Below are 21,719 nucleotides of genomic sequence, written 5' to 3' on the forward strand. Positions count from 1 at the left end.
CGATTCTCCAATTTATCAAGATCATTCTGAATTCTAATCCTGTCTGCCATAGTGTTTGCAACCCCTCCCAGCATGGTGTCATCTGCAGATTTTATAATCACATACTCCACTCAATCATCCAATTCATTAATGAAAATACTGAAGACTACTGGAACGAGGACAGACTCCTGCGGGACCCCACTTGATATGTCCGTCCAGTCTGACGGCGAACTATTGATAACTACTCCTTGAGAGTAGACTTTCATCCAGTTATGCACCCACCTGATAGTAATTTCATCTAGACCATATTTCCTTAGTTTGCATATGAGAATGTCATATGGGACTGTGTCAAAGGCCTTACTAAAGTCCAGATATATGTCAGTCAATCCACAAAGATCCAATAACAATGACTTAAAAGGAATCATATAAGATTCTGTCTGCTGAAATAAAGCTGCTACCATATGCTAGAGACAGATAGACAGTGTAAAAAATGAGATGCAGAATAACTCTGCATATAAAGTCAGGGCCACAGTCAGATATCAGAAACATTTAAATTTGAGTATTTGTTGAGTGTGCATGATTGTGTGCCAAACCCTGTTCGCTGTACTCATACAATTAGTCCTCGGAAGTAAAGGAGAGTAATCACAGGAGTAAAGTGTGCAGCACTAGGTCATATGTATTATTTCATGGTTGCTAGTTAACGCTGATTATACATTGCCATTATACACATTGTTGATACTTCCATACTTTGAATAACGTGTTCAGTTCTGGCCAACTCAAAAAAAAAAAAAAAAAAAAGATACAGTGAACAAAAAAAAAAATTTTTTTCAACAAATTAAGAATTTTTTACCAGCTTGAGAAAAATTCTGGCCAAAAGGAAATATCTTAGGAATGTTATAAGTACCGAACAAGGGGTACAGAAGGAAAGTGCCTTCACAGAAGTTAGTGCAGTGCTGCTGTAATGCCATAGTTAGAAACTGTTTTTTAAATTATTCTCTGCCTTATCTTGTACAGAAAGTTCTTTCCTTCAAGACTGGGCATGCAAAAAAGGGAAATTGTGACAGCTCCTAAAAATGCCAAGACCATTACAAATAAGCAAATACTGGTAGTAACATTAATCTGTTATTAAGCCATTTGCCTTTTGTATTAAACACACATCTTCTCACCCCCACTCCCTAAAAAGTTAGTAATTTCCTTGCTTCTAATGCCATAACAACAAAAAGTTGGCACCCAAATTATCAGGCTACAAGACTAAAAATGTTTACCACATTTGAACCCTTATATTAGGTTAAACAGTGACCCCAAACATTTTTTTTTTTGTGAGTTTGGGTGCCTTTTAGAGTTAACGTAAACAAAAAATTTTAAAAAACCACAGGTATTTTATGGGTGAAAAATAGATAGTAAATCTACTCAGGAGTTCATTTTCATTCTGTGCATTACCATATATAAAATATACAAAAATCACTGCTTACAAAGGAACATCATGCTGAAACATGTGAGCTGTAATAGCACCTCTGGCATTGTACCTGAGCCAAAGAATCTGCAATGTCAGTACAGAGAGAATGGAATGATCACATATCGTTAGCAGTCAAAATGGTTCTATCTTATCAGATTCATTTCTCACTTGGACCAGGTCCAGTGTCAATGTAAGGAGTTTGGGAAGAGGTAGGAGAGCAAAGTAACTAAATTCATTTTTTTTCTTGTAAAGTACCATATGCGTATCTCATACAACTCTTGCATTGACAATGTAAAGGTAAGTGCTCTTATAGCATCAACAGAACTTTATTTTCAAAAAATGTACATTCCTATACTACTTTAAACAGACAAAGACAAAGAATCATTCATAATCTAAGATCACTCAAACTCCTGCAGTCTCCATTGTAGGCTGAATAGCATTAGTAATAGAACAATGGCAACTTTACTACCTCATTTTCCATGGGCCAGATCATACTGCCTAATGGTAAAACTCATGGGAGAGGATCCAAGGGAAGGAAAACTCTAAAGCCTCTCCAAAACCTTCAGCTAGGGAGACAGTCTTCCTCCTCCATGAAAGCAGCAGCAAGTCCATTCCCCATGGATCATGGAGAAAATACTTTCAGAAATTGAAAACATAAGTAATCAATTCTAAATGATATCTAGTAATTGGTCCTAAAAGGATTTCTAACCATATAAAGCTCCCTCGTCTTCATCTGGTTTATGAATAATAGCTTCTGTAACCTCACAAGGCATCCATTAAGCTCAACGGTTAATTACATCTCTTCTGTATGGACATAATTTACAGGACAGTAAATGTATTCTTTGTTCACTCACTCAGTACATGGGCTATCTTAAAGCTACTCCAGCCTCCCCCTTCCTACATTGCCAACCCAAGAAAAGAAAGAAAAACAAAGAAAGCCTGGCCTCTGCTTCAGGAAGGGGAACAGTGTTCACTATAATTTTGAGAAATGGGCACCACACAGAGACTTGAACAGATGAAAGGATAGGTATTATTTATCTTTACTTGTACCTATATTTGCAGACAGCCACTGGTATGTTGCCTCCTTCTTCCTATCGTCTGTGTTAAAATAGAAGCGGCCCTATTCTGTGTACTTGTAAAAGTCCAAACTGTAGTCAAACTAAATTATGAATGCTTCTCAGGAATATCAAATGGAGAGAAAAGTCCCAAGTGCTTCATCCTTAGTCAATATTACCAGCAAAAGAGAAGATCTACCAACGGTTTACATTTTTGGATTGTGTATATAACAAGAGAAAAATACCAGTATTTGGAAAAATTGAACACTGCCTATAAGTTACAATTGTTAACTGCACACATATCATTCACTTAAGAATTAAGATAGTTCCAAAAGCATTTAAACTATTAGATGGCAGAAGTTCCAAACACTCAATTATTTGCAGTGCAATGAAATTCTCATTTTACAGTTAGTTTTGCAAAACAGTAAATGCTCTTAAACTAACAAAAACATTACATTGGATTGTGACATACTCTCCCATGACCAGCACAGACATACAAACCCATCTGTTGACTGGTTTTTTACTAAACTAAAAAAAAAAGCCCCTTTGGCAATTGAGATACTTAAAAGTTCTCCATAATTATTGAAATGATGCTGAGGCTGGAAAATGAGAATAGCCCATGAACCATATCCTGGTGTTAAAATGAAAAAGCTTGGACGAGTTTAATCTTAAGGGAATAAAACACCTTGTCATTTTCACACATGACTAGACTCTGAAGGTGAAATACAAAATGTCAAACTGCATAGATGTGCTAGACCAAACTTGTAGGATTAATTTACAGATCAAACTGAGTGCGGTGAAAGGTTTACATTGGTGTGTGTAGCAGAATCTTCAGGCTTATAGGAGGCAGAATTTATCTTGGGAAAGCAGCACCTATTGCTTTAGTATTCATTCAAAATAAAAGCCAACTAAGCTGAGGATCATAGCCATTGATTCACCTTGAACCCTGTCAGGTTTTTAAACATGCAGCTGAAAGGCACACTTGGATCTACAGGTTGTGTGTTTTGGGATGTACACTGAATTTAGGTTTTTGGACCTCTAAGGTTTCTCAAATAAAAAAAAAAAAGTGTCACGTACCTCAATATTTTTATAGTTTTGTTCTGTGAGGGAACTGCAGTTTCTGAACAATCCTATTTAATCCTGTTGACAATTTCAGACTTACATATTTGATGCCAAGAAATCTGTTTCAGAGTTCTGGAAAATTATTCCCCAATCAAATTCTGGTGGAGTACAGATACTTCCAAAATACACAGATCTGAGAAACTGCAGGCTGCACTTAATGACTTTCAGCTACAATGAGTGATTAGTATGTTTTACAGTGGACTGATATAATCAGTTGATTCTATTACAGGGCTGTGCTCTGTCTAGGACTTTTATCTGTTGTGCTTAATTACACTAGAGAGAGACTGTCTTGAAAACATTTTAAACACAAAATTAAACAAAGAAAATTCTCAAATCTTCAGTCTGCTTTCCCTTACAGCACTTCAGTTCAGCTAAGGGCAACCATTGACTTCATCAGCCATAGAATCTTTCCAGAGAAACCAGGCCTATGTCCATTCTAAAGGCTGAGTCAAATTCCACTGCCTTTCCTCCTCCTGTACCACAAAACAACGTCACTTCCCCCCTCATCCTCTAGGTTTAGGAAAAGATGCTATTCTGAAGCCAAGAGCTGAGCCCGACAGGAAGAACTCAGAGTTCAGGAGGTAAATATGGGCTGCATTGAGACTAGGAGCATCAAAATTTCAAAAATCCTGACTGGATGTGTTACATGGGTCAGAGACCATGTGGAGCAGTCCCTTATTCCAGAAGGGAGTTGAGGAGAGCCTCTTGCTGAAGTTAATACAAAACATCAGTAATTAATGTAAGAAATCTCATTGCTCACACTTAATTCTTCACTGTAATACAAGGTTAAGGCCCAAATGTGTAAGGCACTGAGCTCCTGATATCAATGGGAGTTAAGGGCAGTCAGCACCACACAGAATCAGGCCTTTCATTTGTACAGTGTCTTTCATACACTGTAGAAGTAACACAAACACCATAATCTTAGCCTACAATGCTCCTTTGCATCTTCCACACATACCCTATAAAAAGTTACATTTACTGACAGAAAACAATACTTAATATAAACCAGATTAGCAGCAACATTTCAGTGCAACTTCGGGACAATTATTCCTCAGGGTTAATATGTTAAATTTATAAAATTTATTAAAAACAACAATATATAAAAGCTTGATACACAACTCAAAGGAAAAAAGGAAATAAGACGTGTATGTACAATAGGTTTGTTATTGTTGTAACCCTCTTCATTCCCCTACCTCACCAACACACTTTTCTATCTCCTGAGGTGTTATATCTAAGATTGGCAGTTACAATCTTGAAATATATTTTTTTACACATTAAATAAGGAATATTACCACTGGGGCTTACGGTGGCCTATTTTTGTTACAGTAGCACATGTATCATAGGTGTTAGAACCGCTCAGCTCCACAAGTCCTACCAATGATATTCTAAAAAAAAAAAAAAAAAAAAACCGTAAAATATCCCCCCAATGTTGTGTATTGATGTTTGAGTTTGGCCAAATCATACAAAATATTTAAAAGGCAAGAAGTTCAATACACAACTCATGATGGAAATCAAACACTTCTTCCTAAATAACCTGCAAACAGAGATCATCCAAGCATTCCCTTTATTATCACACTTGGTTCTTTTATCAGAGTATACACTATCTTGCACAAACTAAAATGTGTGTGCTGTCTTCGCCATCAACTACGCCTCTTATGTTACTGTGTATAAGCACTTCACACACATTGTTAAATCCTTAATCCATATTTAGACACTTCTGTTTTCATCCAAGCAGAGCCACCTCAAGATGCACCTGTCAGCTGCACTACTCTCAGATTTCTCATAAGAGCAGGTCTGTTTTACCAGTCTGAACCAGTAAGAAGAGAATTAATAGAATCAAATGACCCAGGCTAAAATCTTTCATTCCATGTGGAAAAAAGGTTTTGATTTGTAGTTCTTTAATTCACCTACACCCATACAAATAATTACAAACTTAGTTATAACAAACATTTGTATTAGCCTTGATTTGTATAAAAGGAAAGTGCAAAGAAGAGATGCAATCTGTTTTTGTCACCCAACAGATTTAGAAGTGTTTGGTTTTTTAAATCTTCCACAAAACTTCTACTTCCAAAAAATTATCTTGAAATGGAATGTTGGTTAATATTTTGCATCAATTTTTCTTCTAGTGACTAAAAATGTTATAGTAAACTCACTTAAATATCGTGAGGCTACCTGTTACTATTAAACACAACAATATAAATCTATACCCTTAATAGGAAGCTTTCTAGACTTCAGTTTTGTTTTGTTTTTTTAATATAGACTTCAATAGTTGGCTAAATACAGGAAAAAGAGCAGGAGAGAAAAAAAACTGTTTGTAGTGGTAATGAAAATGGCCCATTTCCAGCAATTGACAAGGAGATATGAGGAACTGGGGGGAGGGGAGGGGGAAATAAGCATGGGGAAATAGTTTTACTTTGTGTAATGGCCCATCCACTCCCAGTCTTTGTTCAAGCCTAATTTAATGGTGTCCAATTTGCAAATTAATTCCAATTCAGCAGTCTCTCGTTGGAGTCTGTTTTTGAAGATTTTTTGTTGTAATATTGCGACTTTTAGGTCTGTAATCAAGTGGCCAGGGAGATTGAAGTGTTCTCCAACTGATTTTTGAATGTTATAATTCTTGACGTCTGATTTGTGTCCATTTATTCTTTCACGTAGAGACTGTCTGGTTTGGCCAATGTATATGGCAGAGGGGCATTGCTGGTACATGATGGCATATATCACATTGGTAGATGTGCAGGTGAACAAGCCTCTGATAGTGTGGCTGATGTGATTAGGTCCTATGATGGTATCCCCTGAATAGATATGTGGACAGAGTTGGCAACGGGCTTTGTTGCAAGGATAGGTTCCTGGGTTAGTGTTTTTGTTGTGTGGTGTGTGGTTGCTGGTGAGTATTTGCTTCAGGTTTGGGAGCTGTCTGTAAGCAAGGACTGCCCTGTCTCCCAAGATCTGTGAGAGTGATGGATCGTCCTTCAGGATAGGTTGTAGATCCTTGATGATGCGCTGGAGAGGTTTTAGTTGGGGGCTGAAGGTGATGGCTAGTGGCGTTCTGTTACTTTCTTTGTTGGGCCTGTCCTGTAGTAGGTGACTTCTGGGTACTCGTCTGGCTCTGTCAATCTGTTTTTTCACTTCAGCAGGTGGGTATTGTAGTTGTAAGAAAGCTTGATAGAGATCTTGTAGGTGTTTGTCTCTATCTGAGGGGTTGGAGCAAATGCGATTGTATCGTAGAGCTTGGCTGTAGACAATGGATCGAGTGGTGTGGTCTGGATGAAAGCTGGAGAGATCAACTCCTATTTTCAGCAATGATAATAGAACAGATATGTTAACTGAATTTTAGTATATTTAAATTGTATTCCAATGGCTGTTCAAATTGTGAAAGACCGCAAATATGTTACAGCACTGTGAATAAGTTGTTTCATCAAACACTGAAGCCAAAATTTTCAAAACAATGCAGGGGACTTAGCTACATTGTTTTGATAAATTTCAATGGAAGATGTCTGATTAAATTCCCCTGTGTTGATTTGAAAATCTCAACCTATACTCCTACACACAATTAACAGATTTGTACTCTAACGAGGACTTTTGAGGTAAACAAAGTCTGAACTGAGTCTGTTCATGATTGGGAAATCTCTAAGGAACACCTAAGTGTGCAGGAAGAGATGGTGGTTGTTCAGTAAACAGCCCTCCTTCCTTGTTACTGAGGCCTGGTCTACACTTAAAAAGTAAGGTTGACATAGCTACAGTGCACTCGGGGCACTTAGCACTGTAGCTACGCTGACTTAACCCCAGTGTAGACACAGCTAGATCAATGAAAGAATGCTTCCGTCACCCTACCTACCATTGCTCAGGGTGGTGGAGTTCCTGCAGTGATGGAAAACCTCTTTCGTTGCTGTAGAAAGCATCTACACTACGGTGCTACAGTGGCATAGATGAGTCAGTGCCTTGCCATGGTATTAGCTAGTAAGCGAGCTGCTGGAATTTCTGTCTTTCAGAAAAGAAACCATACCATAGTTCTGAAGACTTGTGGTCACTAAAGATCGTATAATAAGTCAGGATGTTCATATTGATGTCTTGGCCAAATTCCAATCTGGGAAATTACATCCCGCATCTCTAAAAAGTCCATCTGAAGTTAAAATAGCATTTGGTATTCTTCGCTTTCCATCCTAGCTACTGCATTTCATCCCAGAAGTTGTTGCATTTTAGTAGTGGATGATTATCTTATATACTTTGCAGCAGTGAGGGGGGTTTTACTTATCTTCATACTGTCAAGGGCTCTAAGATTTCTAATGAAAGGCACCACAGAAAGGCAAAATATTATGTTACAACAGAAACACAAAAATACTGAGGAATAGGATTACAAAATCTATTTACTAACTAAAAGCTGTAACTGATATAGTAAATGGGTCGCAGAATAAGAGCCCCTGCTGCTTTGCCTCAGCATGCAACAACAACAAAAACAAGATTAAACAGAAATAATTATTTTCAGAAGAGGAATTTTTTTGGTTTTATTGTTCAATAAAGAAAGATTGACTGTCTAGCCCTCCATCCTTCCAGCTGGGCCTTGGATTTCATCTTCTAAACTTCTCGCAGGGTTTCAAGTCTGCATAAAGTGTTGGACATAGGCACTGCCATATCAGATCCAACCTTATGTCTTTGGGCAACTACAGAATAGCAGCGGTTGTGCAGGATTGGAGAGATTATCCACACCAATGGGGATGGATTGAAAAAATTTACCATTATTTCTTTGAACACGGTTGTTTAAAATAGTTAAAATATTATCCATTAATATCTCTCCTCCATACATTTGTAGAGAGAACTGCATTAGGTGTGAGACACAATATGCTCAGATCAAAAAATAAGGGTAAAAAGACTAAACATGTAAGAGTAGGAATAAATGGTCAATTTTCATCATGGCAAAAGGATAGCGGGGGGAGAGGCTTCAAGGTTCCATACATCCCATGTTGTTTAATATATTTATTATTTTTTTGGAAATGGAGATAAAGAGTAAGGTAACAAAATCTGAAGCTGAGACAAAGTTATTTAGGTTAGTAAAGTTCAGAAAGGAGTGTGAGGGACCTAATCAGCAAGGTGAATGGACAACATGATGGCAAAGCTCATTGTTAATAAATGCAAAGTAATGCACACTGGAGGGAAAAAATAAAACTAGGCATATGCCGTAGAGGGGTCTAAACTATCAAATCGGGAAAGAGACCCGGGCAACATTGTGAACAGCTCAATGAAGACTTTGGCTCAGTGTCAAGCTAGGATGAAATGAATCAGTGATCACTGACTGGTTGAGTTCCCAACTCCTCCCTACTTTTTTTCTTCTTCTAAATGGTTTGGTGGCTGTGCAAAAGATGGGAACCATCCTAGGATAAGGCCTAAGCACAGTCAGCTGAGACGCTTTTCTGCTCTCTTTGGGACTCTCATGGTAAGACAGGTAAACAGGCAATGGAGCAGCCAGAACTCTTCTCTTTCCTCTGATGTAATAAGCAGGCAGTGCAGGACATGTTTAGTGGCCGCATTGAGGAAGGGACAGCAGCTGCTCAGAGTTCCCAGCAAACATCAGAGCTTCTCCTAGGCTGATGCAAACCCCTCTGCCTAAGAGCTGCTCAGTACAGCTTGGGAAACATATTTTCAGTTTTGATGAAACGCACATTAATTTCTTAACATACTCACCGCCAATGTCCACAATCTGGAGCATCGAAGGCCACCCGTTGAACACCACTGGTGTAAAACATAACAGGTATGATCCAAAGTCCACCCCAGTCAATGAGCCTTTTTACGGACTTCAACTGGCTTGGGATCAGGCCTAATGTGCATTATATTTTATATTCCCCTCCTTCTCTTCACCTCTCAAATGTCTTTAGCTAATAAAGACAATCACATGTAAGCAATAATATGCACAGTTAAGATCAATTCTTCAAAAAATCAGCAATTAGAGTAAATATGCTCTAATATAATTTGACAAAAGTATTTTAAAGTTGTGTGCTATTAAAATTCTATATAATGTTACAGGTAATAATAGATTGAACTAGAAAAAGTGCATCCAAATGACCAACAGCACTTTAGATAATATACACAGTGTGCGTTGTGTATATATATATATATATATTTACCCATATATGCATATATAATGGAACTCAATTATACTATTGAATTTGGACATAAGGAAACTTCATAATAAAGCATAATGAAAAGCTCTGAACTGTTTCAATGCATTGCACAACCCATATTGCAGTATTAGTTGTAGTGTATCTCCCCTTATAAGTTATTCTGTGAAAAAAGGAACTTCAAGATAACAGGTTTCCACTGTACATTTTTCTGGATAGACAATGTATAGAAGTACTCGAAGATAACACACAGTATAAATAGCAGGCAGGCTGTGAGAGCTTGGATTAAAAAGAATCTTCCTAATCAGCTCAATGATAAGAATTTCATAGTGGCAAGATGGCTTCTGCTATGTGTGTCTGTTTCTCTGTATTTACCTCCTTTGCTTTTTGTTTCATGTTTAGTTTGGTTCTCTGGGGAGGAGAGATTCTTTTCTTCTGTCATCTTTGGGTTACTCTTGTATCAGGTTCTGCAGTCACCACCGCCCTGGTTTTTAGGGGCATTGTTTTGCGGTTCATCTTCAGTGCACCCTCTTTAGTCTCAAGTAACATTTTCAGCCTTTCAATCAGTCCTCTTTTGTTGAGCATCTCATTAATATACTGGCTGTGGTACAGTTTTAGCTTGTGGAGGCTGGCCTGGGATTGTGAGCCCACAGTTTTCAGCATGGGAAAGCCAGAGGCTGCTGCACCAGTACAGGATGTGGCTAAACCATAAAGCGTTGGTCAGAATGGAGGGAATTGAATCATCAATGCTGCCTTATTTACTGTTACAAGAAGGCCGTACCTGAGGTCATAAAGTTGCATTGCTAAAATTAATATTATAGATTTGGAGGTTTACCAATATGAGAGACATGCCTGCTAAGAATCCAAAGGCTCTTAATCTGGGACAGAATGCGTGGGGTCATTCCTTGGTCACTTGCCTCAGGAAACATTAAGGCATTCAACAGTGATTATTTCAAGACTCTGGATCTACAAGTAATGAACTTTTATAATTAAAGAAACTGGCAAGCTTGAGTTAATCAATGAAATATTTTAGTTTAATTTAGACTTGGTTATTGATCTTGACATTACAAGTATTTGGATCTGGACTCTGGAAATATTACATTTGTTGATAGCCCATTTTCTCACTTAAGAGTCTGTTGAATTCAGGAAAGTATGAGAGATGAAAAGTTTAAATTCTACAAAACAACAGATATTTGGCCATTCTTTTAATATTAGTTTCTTGATTCTTGCTATTACTTCTTGTGTGTCAAAGTGTAACCCCACACAAATGAAATCAATCACCTGTACAATTAGAAATAATTGGTTGTCAATTTTCCCCGCCAATGAAACTAGTACTACACCTTTCTCTTTGGCACACTTAATCTATGTTTTCACATGTTTTTGTTTATTCACTAACTTGTTGTCTATATAGCCTTTCATTTCTTTCCTTTGGCCATGACTTGGTTGTCTCATGAGGACTATGCTACAAGTGTTGCCCTAACAAATTGTGGTTATTCTTTTTCTTGTTCTCTGAAATCATGTTTTGGTTTGGAGGTTTCAGCCTATTTGTTACATTTTTAGACCTGTTTTTATCTAATATATGGCCCACCTTAAAGCGTCTTACTGTTTAGTTAATTTTCCTGCATTTTCTCCTTGTTTCTGAAGTTGATGAGCTATCACCAGAGAGTCTTCTGGTGAATTTGTCTGACTTTGAAAGTTGGCTTCTGGTTTTGTTTCTGTTTCTTAGTATGTATTTTGAGGATTATTAAAAGTTATCTATTTGGTTGTCCCACTGTACCTGCAATCATTCTATTTTGGCCAGATTTGCTATCAAGCAGTGGTTTTGAGGGTTAGGCATATAGATGGCCCTTGCCTGGATCTAAAATGCCAGACCTTCTCACGTTAATCATGTTCACTCTACTATCCCTTCATTCTCAAATTCTTTGATATAATCCAGGGGTAGGCAACCTATGGCACGCGTGCCAAAGGCGGCACGCAAGCTGATTTTCAGTGGCACTCACACTGCCCGGGTCCTGGCCACCGGTTCGAGGGGGCTCTGAATTTTAATTTAATTTTAAATGAAGCTTCTTAAACGTTTTAAAAACCTTATTTACTTTACATACAACAATAGTTTAGTTATATATTATAGACTGATAGAAAGACACCTTCTAAAAACGTTAAAATATATTACTGGAACGCAAAACCTTAAATCAGAGTGAATAAATGAAGACTCGGCACACCACTTCTGAAAGGTTGCCGACCCCTGATATAATCTATTAACTCTTTAATTGTATTCTATCTTCTCAATTCACAGACAATTGCTGCAATATTATGGATATTAATTATTTTAACTGCTCTTGTTTGCTTGATACCTAATTTTTATTTAAAACTTTGAGGGACTGAACTTCATGTTATTTCTCATGTTGCCTGAGACTCCTCTATTAGCTATTAAATCAGTTACGAATGATAAGCTGGACTCTAATATCATTTAAACCATTAAAAAAAAGGGTTGTTACATCTCAGTATAAACAGCACAAGGATACTTTTTAATGCTGGAGAGTTTTTACATAGATAACATATCTCAGGATCTGACAAACCATTTATTGACTGAAATATTGTTTGAAGACTTCCATTCCAAAGCAATTACCACTCTAGCAGAAAAAATATGGATGGGGGGGGGGAAGGATCTGTACTGAATCCATTATCACATCCCAGTAATGCTAATCTAGGTGTAAGATTAATTTGTGCTTCAAACATATTAGAGCAGTAAAATGAGATTTGTCTCCAAAAACACTTAACAGACAATATCTCCATGTGATTAAAGCAACCAGCTTTATTATAAGCCTTCTTCCCTCAGTACACATTTGAATCCAGCACTTCCAATAGGTGATTTAGAATATTTGAAAATGTCTTGTTAAATAAGACAGTACAAAAGGCTGCTTTATTGTAATCAATATAAATAGAATAGATTTTGATATGGGAAATAAAATCCCACCACATCTTAAAAAGATTATCCTCTGTTCTAGGACAATTAGAAAGTACTAATGAGCATATTTCTAAAGCAAGTCCTTTAATGTTTGACAAATTCTTGAATCTTGATGGTTTTTCTTGTATCTACACCCTATTGGATTTCATAAAGACAAATGGATTTCAGGATCAAATTTTTTTTTACAGATCTTCAGACCCATTCATTTTTCAGTCATTCTGAGAAAAACTCTCATGTCATCTGGCTAATGCTGAGAACTAGATGCTTGCGGGGTGGGCGCTATGATATATGTTACAATGCTGAAGCCTCGTTCGCTAGATTCCTATGTAAAGACACTTGAGCCAATATTTTGTTCTCTTGAAATAAACATTTCCTGCATTAAGCCAATGTCTGTCAGAGGCAATCTCGGAGTGTTAGTCTAGTTTGGTTTATACTCCACTCCTTATAAATCATATGAAATCAGGCTGCTTTTATTTATTTAAAATATATTATAACTGTTTCTGCTACTAGAGCTGAAATGCCTTTCTACATCTTTCAGCATGACTAATGTAATAATGTTTTTCAGGTTAGTCTTCTGGTTCTTTACTAAATTTAGAGATTATGTTTAACGTACTCTGCTGGTTTGAGCTTTTAGCATTCACGCTAGTTTCACATTACTTCACTACTTGTGCAATTAACTAGGTTTCCTCTGAAGTTGAGAATCTGATTTTAAATCTTAACCTTTAAAAACCAATATCCTCTTAGAATTATCTGTATGTTTAGCTCCAGCTTATACACTCCGCCGTACTTTACATTCTTTAAACTTCCTTTGTCCTTTCTGTTTGCATTTTCCAAGAACAAGCCTTTGCATGTTTTCTTCCTGACTGGAACACTTTACCCCAGACACAGTAGACAGCACACTCTTTGGGTAGCTTTAAAATACAGTTAAGCATTTATTATTATGCTTATTTTTATCATTTATTTTTGTCATTTTACTTTTCTTTATGCTTAACTGGATGCTGTGCAGCATGAAGTGTGTTTAGTGCTATGCAAATGTATATTAACATATGATACTGAAGAAAAGATGAAGAGGAGAAAAAAACAACATCAGAAGGGGACAATATGCATTTTGATGGTACATTTTTTAATCCAGATTGGCCAATAGAATGGATGTCTTGTCCAAATAAAATCCAATTATGCCTGGCTGCAAAGTTAAAAGACAGAGAGAGAGGACAGAGACAACAAGAACTGTAGCTTCGAGGAGGGGGAGTGTTATTCACCTCTTCCAAAGTATTTTGTTTAAAAACAATCATTAATTATCATATCAACTGTCAGTCAGTATTTGATAGAGAGTGAGAGAATTTTACTGTTCTTTACTCTTTTAAAGGCTGAAATTTATCCTAAGAACCAAAAGCAGCAGCGAGATTGAGGGACCCAGAGAGCCTCCCAGCTCTGCAAAGGGTAAGCACCAAGAAGAAGGGTTCCTATCCAATGAAGGAGTTGCGGAGATACTTTAGACAGCACCTAGCATAACATGGCTTTGCATCTGATTGGTGCCTCTGGATATTACCACAACATAAATAACAGTCTTGAAAACATTCCACTGGACAACATTCTAACAAAGAGGCAAACTGTCAGTGTCGCTAAAATTGTTTATTCTCTTTGTAGCTTTCATGTACAGTTAGGTGGGACCTAACTGCTTATTTTGCCTTTAATGTGACCAGCAAGGGGAAAAGTTAGTTTGCATCCTTTTTGGTGTTTATGCTGTATAAAGTGGCATGAAACTTACTTTTGTTTGTTTTTTAAACAGCAGAGGGCAGCTTCCTTTTTGCCTTCGAAATATAAGAAACAGTCTTGCTTTATCATTTTTTGTAGGAATTGAGAGACCTTCTTGGAAGACTCAAAGGTAAGAATTAGACACTATCTTGAGGATTTAATTTAGGAACTGGTGGCACTAATGCTTCAACAAAAAGCCTCTCCCTAAGTATTTGAGTTAAATAGGTTAAAAAATTAAAGACTAATAACAAAGGTAGTCTCATCTCAATTAATCAAGTTTCATTTGCATGATGTGTCGATTGCCATAAAACTACTAGTTCTCTAATAAGCAGACCAAATTCTGGAATGCTTTAGAACAGTGGTAGTCAATAGGCAGACCAGGGGCCAAATCCAGACCACCAACCGCTTTTGAACAGACTGCAAAATCTTTTTATTTACTTATTATTATTACTTTTGTATTATTTTCTCTGGAGTCTGGACTTTGACTATACCTTGACCAAGAAATTTGGACCTTGACAAAAAATAATTGATTACTCTTGCTTTAAGATACCACAGATACTTCTGCAAAAGAAGCAAATCAATTGCACTTAACTCCAGGGACCAACCAGTCCCAGGATCGAGGGAGGAAAAAGTGGGGGAATTGTATAGTTTAATCCCACTTTTGCCCCCTAACTCCTGAGATACACCAAGCACAGATTCTGGGTCAACATTTCAAACAATTAAGAAGTTTGATTCTTCTGCAACTTGAATGTGGATTCATCAAAATTACTGTCTGTTTTTGTTTTTTGACTGAAGAAGAGTTCTATGGAACTCAAAAGCTTGTCTCTTTCACCAACAGAAGTTGGTCCAATAAAATACATCACCTCACCCACTTTGTCTTTTCTATTATTAGATTTTACTAATAAACATGGAAAACTGCAAGAAAGGAAAATAATCTTATCCAATAATGTGCCCCATTATGAACCCCACAACTATCATTTCTCCATAGCGACCGAAGAAAAATAAAGAAACAGTCACTTCGCAGTAACTGAACAAGCTTTTTCTAGAGTTATGGTAACTTCCTAGACCATAATGTTTGACCACAGATGGTTCCCAAAAATAGCCCAAGAATTGTATCTTGGCAGTGTTTCCTTCCCATTTAGAGTAGTAATTGGATTTTTAATCTGGCAACAATTACCCCCAACACCTCTTTCAGGAGGAAACAATTCTCTTACAGGATCATTTTTACCTAACTTGTTTAATCAAGGCTGCGGCAATTCTTGAAATACAGGCAAACAATACAACTGTAGTGTTCAACTTAAAAGATGCAAGACAATTTTCTCAAGATTCATGATAAATCAATATTTGGTTTCAGCACTACACAACTAATTTACACCTATTGTATCTGCTTCTGAAAGCTATATGTAGGGTATGGTTTTCCTTTAACATTTCATTTTTATCAGTCCCATCAGTACTACGTTACATTCCATGTTATATCACGCCTCAACAAAAGTGATTTTACTACATCGCTCCATCATCAGTCTAAACTTAATCAAGCACAACATTGCTTTCTGAAACTATACACTATTCTAATATCCCCAAGGGACAGGCATTATGGTAGCCACTTTGGAAGAAAAATAGCAGCTAAGCACCATCAATTTATTAAAATTTACAACTGGATAGTTACCAGCACAAAGTGAAGTGGTTCCATGTCACACTGCTGGCAGAAGAAATTAAGTGTTCCTTTACTATTTACCCATCTCAATCTGCCAAAATTTAGGGACTATTCTTTATAAATAAATATGTTCTGATAAACACCAGAGTTCAGTGGAACTACCCCAGAGATGAATTTGGCCCACTAGGTTTTAAATCAAACCTTGCCAAAATGTGTGACAGGCACAGAACGTGGAGCTTCATCTCATTCACCACTGGGGAAATAGAAAGGGAAGTGGAAACAGGAATCAGGCAACTGAAAAGCAGGGACTAGAGGCAGAAGAGGAAAGAATAACTGGCAAGGATTGTCCAGAAGATCTGCATTTTACACATCAATCTCTGCTTAATTTAAACCACCCACCTACCCTCGTTCCAGAATATATATATTTTATTTTATTTTTTGTAAAATGTTTCTCTCTCTAGCTTTGCCAGTCCCTTTCCTTTCTCTTCCATTCATCCCTTTGCTTTTGGCCTCTAATTTTCTGGGAAGCCACAAGAAGGAGAAAGTATCCACTCATGTGGAAGGAAAATTCTCAGAGGATTCTCTCCCCTCCCAACAGGTATCCAAGCAGCTCCCACATCCTCGTGTCTCTTCTGCTCAGCACACATTCTCCAGTTGACCAAGGAGTGTTCCCAGATCAATACTCTACTCACTGAAGTTAGGAAAAGAAAGCAGTGTTCTAATCAGCATATTTTAGCAGGCACGGAGTCCACCACACTTAAAGCAAGCCACTGCGGCAAAAGCACATGGATGGAACATGAATGCTAGAAACATTGCGGGGCGGGGTGGGGGCACACAGCAGGTCATACACAGCTGCAGGCTAGGAGTGGATCATGGGTTTAAGTCCTATTTTAATTTTTAAAAGTTTACAGTAATTACAAGTATGGCCACATCAGAGCTTGCAGATTGCTATTTCCCCTTTATGAGACAATTAAAGCAGATAGGATATCGTTCATGGGCTGAACAGCCATCCTCAGATGCAATGTCACCTGAAGATCATTTAATTTTCTGTCTACAGTTAGGGAGGATTCATTCATTAGTCTAGACAGGTGAGGAATGGCAATTTAAAAACAAGAAGTTTTTCCCTCTTTTTAATCTCAGTTGTAGGAGATTAAAATTAGGGCTGTCAAGCAATTAAAAAAATTAATCGCAATTAATCACACGATTAATCACACTGTTCAACAATAGAATACCATTTATTTAAATATTTTTGGATGCTTTCCACATTTTCACATATATTGATTTCATTTACAACACAGAATACAAAGTGTACAGTGCTCACTTGATATTTATTTTTGATTACAAGTATTTGCACTGTAAAAAAAACCCAGAAGAAATAGTATTTTTCAATTCACCTAATACAAGTAGTGTAGTGCAATCTCTTTATCATGAAAGTTGAATTTACAAATGTAGAATTATGTACATAAGAACATAACCACCATACTGGGTCAGACCAAAGATCCATCTAGCCCAGTATCCTGTCTTCTGACAGTGGCCAGAGCCAGGTGCCCCAGAGGGAATGAACAGAACAGGTAATCATCAAGTGATCCATTCCCTGACTTCTATTCAAAGCTTCTGCCAAACGGAGGCTAGGGACACCATACCATCCCTGCCCATCCTGGCTAATAGCCATTGATGAACCTATCCTTCATGAATTTATCTAGTTCTTTTTTGAACCCTGTTATAGTCTTGGCCTTTACAACATCCTCTGGCAAAGAGTTCCACAGGTTGACTGTGTGTTGTGTGAAGAAATACTTCCTTTTGTTTGTTTTAAACCTGCTGTCTATTTGCCAGAGGATGTTATAAAGGCCAAGACTAAAACAGAGTTTAAAAAAAAAAACCGATAAGTTCATGGAGGATAGGTCCATCAATGTCTATTAGCCAGGATGGGCAGGGATGCAAAACCATGCTCTGAAGTGTCCCTAGCCTCTGTTTGCCAGAAGCTGGGAATGAGCGATGGATCACTTGATGATTACCTGTTCTGTTCATTCCCTCTGAAGCACCTGGCATTGGCCACTGTCGAAAGACAGGATACTGGGCTAGATGGACCGTTGGTCTGACCCAATATGGCCTCTCATGTTCTTATGTCTGGTTTATGATTAACCTGAGGAACCTTCTGTGGCTTTGGAAGATGGAACTATGCATCTTTCAAGTCGAGGGCAGTGAACCAGTTTCTTGGATCCAGGGAGGGAATAATGGAGGCCCAGGACACCAAACTGAACCTCAATTTCTTGAGATAACTGTTGAGGTGACGCAGGTCCAGGATGGGTCGAAGAACCCCTTTGGCCTTCGGGATTAGGAAACATCAGGAGTAAAACCCCTTCCCTCCCAAGTTCTGAGGCACCTCCTTCATAGCCCCTCCTGCAGGAGGGCTTGTACCTCTTGGGCTAGAAGTTGCTTGTGAGAAGGGTCCCTGAAGAGGGACAGGAATGGGGGGCAGAAGGGAGAGGTGGAAGAAAATGTAAGGGTGTAACCTTCTGCCACCATCCAAAGTCTGAGGTGATGAGGGGCCACTCCGGGCTGAAGTAGGCGAGTCGGTCCAAAAACAAAAGGGGGGCAGGATCCCATGTAGGAATGGATATAGCATGTTCAAGCGCACCTTCAAAAGTTCTGTTTGGGGCCTCCTGAGTATCTGTGTGACCCTGGTAGTGAGGTTGAAGTGGATGGGGGCAGTTGCCTATGCTTGTAACCCCTGCTCCGTTTCTTGAACAGGAGCCGAGAAGCAGGCTGGTTGCTGGGGCCTGAAATGCTTCCTGAGAGGAGACGGGCAGTAGATGCCCCAGAGATCTGAGGGTGGCCCTGGAGTCCTTCAGACCATGGAGCTGTGTGTCTGTTTGCTCTGAGAAGAGGGAGCTACCTTCAAATGGAAGGTGCTGGATCGACTGTTGGACCTCCGGTGATAGTCCCGAGGATTGAAGCCAGGAGCATTGCCTCATCACAACTGTGGAGTCCATCGTTCTGGTTGCCGCATCAGCGGCATCCAGGGTCACTTGGAGTGAGGCTCTGGCTATAGTGTTCCCCTCCTCTAACAGGGCGGAAAACTCTTGTCTGGAGTCCTAAGGCAGTAAGTCCTTAAGCTTGCCCATAGAGTCCCACATATTGTACTCAGACCTCCCAAGCAGGGCTTGTTGGTTGGAAATATGAAACTGTAACCCATCCAGCGAATACATTTTTCTGCCGCACAGGTCTAACTTCTTTAAGTCCTTCTGCTTAGGGGTAGTGCCTGCCTGACCTTGCCTGGCCCTCTTATTGGCCACTGTGACCACAAGGGACCCGGGAGAAGGGTGAGAATACAAGTATTTGTACCCCTTGGCTGGCACTTAGTATTTCTTCTCTGCCCTCTTTGAAGTGGGAGGGAGAGAAGATGGAGTCTACTATAGGGACCTGACCGGACCCATAACGGCCTTGTTAAAGGATAGGGCAACCTTGGATGGGGCTGATGCGGCCAAAATGTCAACGAGGCTATTAGCTGACTCCTTGAGTGCTTCCACCTCCAGCCCCAGGTTAGCAGCTCCCCTTTTTAGAAGCTATTTATGGGCTCTAAAGTCAGCTTGTGGCACCGAGTCACTCATCCGGGGAGGAGGATGAAGAGACCGGAACTGGCTGGGGGGCTTCCTCCACTTCTTCAGCCTCGATTATGACCCCCAGGCCCCAAATCTTGCATGTTGATACAATGCTTGGTGCCAGAGTCCAGCTTGGGTGCCAAATGGTGTGGTGGAAGGGCCCTCCTCTTGGACACCACCAAGTAGGAACAATTGGATGGTGGTCCCAGTACCAGGGAAAGCCCCATGGATTCCAGAACAGCCACTGGACCTGCATAAACCGCTGTCCTCCAGGCTAGGTGTCAGCAAGTGGACCCTCACTGGAATCTGGTGGGATGTAGGATGGGTAGCAGCAGCGGCTCTTTGGCTGGGCTCAGGGCTCGACCTCCAACTCCGAAAAAGAGTCCTCCTGAGGTGACCATGGGGGAGCAGTACCGCTTCGGCCAGTCGATGTCAAAGGTCCAGGGATCAGTGCCGATTGGGGAAGACCTCATTGACGACAGGAGGGCTGGTTTGCCTCTGGTTGGTACTGAGGTCCCTGGTGCCGGGTAAGAGCTCAGAGCCCCATGCTCCCTTCTGCTCATCACACTCATTGGAGACAGTGGTTGTCCCATCAGAGCTGGCAGTACCGGAAGTGACAGTAGGTTCCTAACTGCTGCAAAGGTCTCCAGGTGGAAGGCGCCACGATCCTGCTGGCGCCATGATGACTCCCTGGCGTTGGCGGGTGGTCCTGCACCAGTCTCAATGGAACCTGTGAGCAGGGCGGAATTGACGGTACCGCTAAGGTATCAGAGGTGGAGGAGCGACCCGACGCAGGTTGCAGGCCGCTGCACTCCCTTTATTTGTCCTCTCTCAGTACTGGGGAGTGTCCCCTCTCGGACCATTGCTTCTTATGTTTCTTTCTCAGCACGCACCAGAGACTGAGAACTGTGCCAACAAACACATGATGACAGAGGGGCGCTTCACACCAATGCTGAGGTACTCAGTGCTGAATCCAACTGGCTTGGCTCCGATTTAACAATGCTCTCATATATGAGCCTCTCCCAGACACTTCAGATAACTGGAGTGTGAGTAGCTCACCTGCACAGGCTTCCTGCAGGAGGCGCAGCGTTTGAAGCCCGGGACATACCCAACCCAAGGGGCGAAGGAAGCCCCTCTACACTAAGCAAGAGGGTCTAACTATCTACCCTAATACTATTTACACTACTACTAAAACTAAGACTAATAAACTAAGCTGAAAAATGCCTCGCCGAAGCAAGAGGAGTTGTTCCAGCATGACACACTTCGGACAAGTAGAGAACAATACACCATTTCAAACTTCTAGTTAGCTGTCCTCTGATTTTTCAGACACATGCCAGCTTCCAAAATACTACATATTATAAGGTCATGATCTTCTAAAAATTCTAGAACTATCAACCTTAAAAAAAAAATCTAATAAACTTGCTTCATTCCTGTAATTCCAAAACCTCACCAACTTCCAAAAGCCTCAATAGTATTTATCTTTTGTATAAAATCATCTCTTCATAAAATAATTAAAAATGAATCAAAAATGGGAAGAGAATATTTTTGCATGTTTACAAATTGACATACTAATTTACTTTTGACATTTAAAAGGTTCCTTTATATATCATGATAAAAAAATACTGTGACCTGCATTATATTTTTTCTATTTAATTGGATAGCAGTCAGAGTTTAAGATAAATATATGCATCTCTGCAGCTTAAGTATCATCTAAAGTATAAAATGTGAGGCCAATATCTGCTCCAGGTCAATATTGGTAATTTTTCACATGTCATGTTTTAATTAATTACCTATTAAAACAATCACTACCTTTCAGCTATCTTTTAATATGGTTGTCTCTTCAGTACCTCTAGTATAATCAGCAGACATAAGAGAACCGAAGATTATTAACCAATTTCAACCTCTAGGCATCAGTTTTACTAAGCAAAATATATGCGGCCTCACTGCAGGACATTTTTCTCTCATTAAAGTGGCAAGTGGGATTGCTTATGTAGTGAACACCACTAAAGGTAAGCAAATTA

General features: G+C 39.2%; 1 protein-coding gene across 1 annotated transcript in view; it reads right to left on the minus strand.

Annotated features, from left to right (window-relative positions):
- Positions 1-21,719, minus strand: part of MAST2 (microtubule associated serine/threonine kinase 2) — a 326,453-nt gene that overhangs the window by 191,706 nt on the left and 113,028 nt on the right. The gene's annotated exons all lie outside the window — the stretch shown is intronic.

Source organism: Terrapene carolina, unplaced genomic scaffold (assembly GCF_002925995.2).
Source record: "Terrapene carolina triunguis isolate 2854851 unplaced genomic scaffold, T_m_triunguis-2.0 Scaffold110, whole genome shotgun sequence".
NCBI lineage: Eukaryota > Metazoa > Chordata > Testudines > Emydidae > Terrapene > Terrapene triunguis.